This window comes from Penaeus vannamei, chromosome 38, assembly GCF_042767895.1.
Source record: "Penaeus vannamei isolate JL-2024 chromosome 38, ASM4276789v1, whole genome shotgun sequence".
NCBI lineage: Eukaryota > Metazoa > Arthropoda > Malacostraca > Decapoda > Penaeidae > Penaeus > Penaeus vannamei.
Genome location: NC_091586.1, coordinates 23,518,981 through 23,521,480, shown reverse-complemented (window position 1 = coordinate 23,521,480; position 2,500 = coordinate 23,518,981). Strand labels below are relative to the sequence as shown.

The 2,500-nt window shown below is 35.7% G+C and overlaps 1 protein-coding gene across 1 annotated transcript in view; it reads left to right on the top strand.

Annotated features, from left to right (window-relative positions):
• LOC113820974 (transcription factor GATA-4) overlaps nt 1-2,500 on the top strand; it is a 129,096-nt gene that overhangs the window by 628 nt on the left and 125,968 nt on the right. Inside the window, exon 1 of the mRNA XM_070116223.1 lies at nt 1-268. This exon is cut by the window's left edge and continues 628 nt beyond it. The gene's annotated coding sequence lies outside the window, so the exon portion shown is untranslated. The remainder of the gene's footprint in view (nt 269-2,500) is intronic.

Sequence of the window (2,500 nt, the reverse complement as noted above, 5' to 3'; positions counted from 1 at the left end):
AGAACAGGTTAATTTTCAAAAACTGACAAGAGAACATACATAAAAAAAGAATTCTGGTGAACACGGAAGAACAGAGAACAAAGTGAACATATTACTCAATTTCTGTTCAGGAGAGAAGATTGAGAAGATATATATTACGATAAGCGATTGCGTGTTAGAGAAAAAAATAGTGTTATATATTTTTTTTACGAAATAAAATCGAACATTTGAACTTGAACAAAGACGAAGATAAATCGTATGTGTTGAACAACGTGAACTTAACTTGAAGGTAAGTGTTTATGATTTTATTTTTCGTTATATATGTATATTTTTTTTTATCTATTTTCGTATTTTATTTTTCTAGTTATATGTATCTATTTAGTTATATATATTTATTTCTTTACTGTTATCCTTCACATGTTTTATGGTGAATGTTTGAACAAAAAAATTGGAAACATGTTCATAATTTATCTTTTTTTTTTTTTTTTTTCGTTTTTTTTTTTTTTTTGGGGGGGGGGGGGAATTTTGATAAAAGGTAAAATTATATATCTATTATAAAGTTGTAGAGAGATTAGGAAATGTCGATAAAAGGAATAATCACATCGAATCACATTTAGTTAATCATGTGAATATTGAAATGATGATAATGATAATAAGAATTATCATTATGGTAGTAATGATGATGATGATGATAACAGTAGTAAAAATAATAATGATGATAATGATGATAGTAATATTAATGGTAATAGTAATAATGATGATAATGATAATAATAATAATAATGATAATAATAATGATAATAATGATAATAATAATAATAATAATAATGATAATAATAATGATAATAATAATAATAATAATAATAATAATAATAATAATAATAATAATAATAATAATAATAATAATAATAATAATAATAATAATAATAATGAAACATACAGAATGGTGTAAACGAAACTAAATCATAAATAATTCGACATTAAAAAGACACACATTCATCAGTGAATTTCAAAAATCTACCGACAAAAAATTCCCGCCATGACATGAATCCGAACACACATTAGTAACATCAGTTCGGACGCCTCGAAGCCGACACGAAAGATCCGAACGCGGTATCGAAACACGCACGTTTTGAAACTGTGTGTGTGTGTGTGTGTGTGTGTGTGTGTGTGTGTGTGTGTGTGTGTGTGTGTGTGTGTGTGTGTGTGTGTATTAAACCTCTTTTACGTGTGCGTACATAGAACGAACACATAAATTTCCCGCCAAGTCCGCGCATATGCCCGTCTCCGAACGCGTCACCCACCCTCAAAAAAAAAAAAAAAAAAAAAAAAAAGCAACAACACTAGGCCAGTCAGTACTTTCACAACAAAGATCTTTTCCTGAGACAGTTCCAAAGACAGCTACGAGAGGTAAACGGGACACCAAGAGGAGATTGTGGATGCTAGTCAAAGCGGGCCGGCCATGTTCGGAATGCGCGGCATCCGAGCGAAGCCAAGTGGGAAAGGTTTCGAACGCGTGGACGATACACACACACCTGCCGCTTATCAAATGGGGCTTTGGGGACAGCGCTGGGGGGGGGGGGGTAGGGGGTAGGAGGATAGGGACGAGAGAATAGGCGACAGGAGGATAGGGAAGGCGGAATAGGAGACAGGGTGTAGGTGTGGATAGGAGCGAAAGAATAGGAGAGGAGATGCAGGAGGATAGGAGACAGGATGTAGGTGGATAGGAGCGAAATTATAGGAGAGAGGATGTAGGAGGATAGGGAACGCGGAATAGGAGACAGGGTGTAAATTGATAGGGACGAAAGAATAGGAGAGAGAATGCAGGAGGATAGAGAGAAACAGAATAGGAGACAGGATGTAGGCGGATAGAGACGAGAGAATAGGAGACACGATGTAGGAGGATAGGGACGAAGGAATAGGAGACAACACTCAAGAAGGATAGAGGCTGAGTAATAGAAAACAGGATGAAGATGGATAGGGACGAAGGAATAGGAGGCAGGAGGATAGGAACGAGGGAATGGGACGCAGAAAGATAGAAACGAAGAAATATGAGACATTAGACATGAGAAGAGGCACGGGATAGGATAGGAGGATAGGGACGAGGGGCTAGGGACAAAATATAGGATATTAAGAACAGAACTGGAGGATAGAAACAAAGGATAGAAGTTAGCATCGTTTACGTTAGGTTAGGAAGCCAGGGATAGTATCCTATGACCGTAGGATAGGACGTTAAACCAAGGACGAAAGAAAATAATGTTTTTTAAGGATAGGACGAACGAAAAAATAAGAATGCTAAGGCTAGTCATGAAGGATAGGAATCTTGACCAAGGATAGGCAAATAGGAACTAGGATATTAAGCGCTATTAACGAAAGTAAATTTCTATTAACACAAAAGGCTAGTTATAAGGATAGGCGCTAGGATAGAAGGATAGAAGGACAAAAAAATGATAATCATAGAACAAGGGAATAGATAAAACGACAAGAAACAAGAGAAAATAAGATAATAAGATGAAATAAAA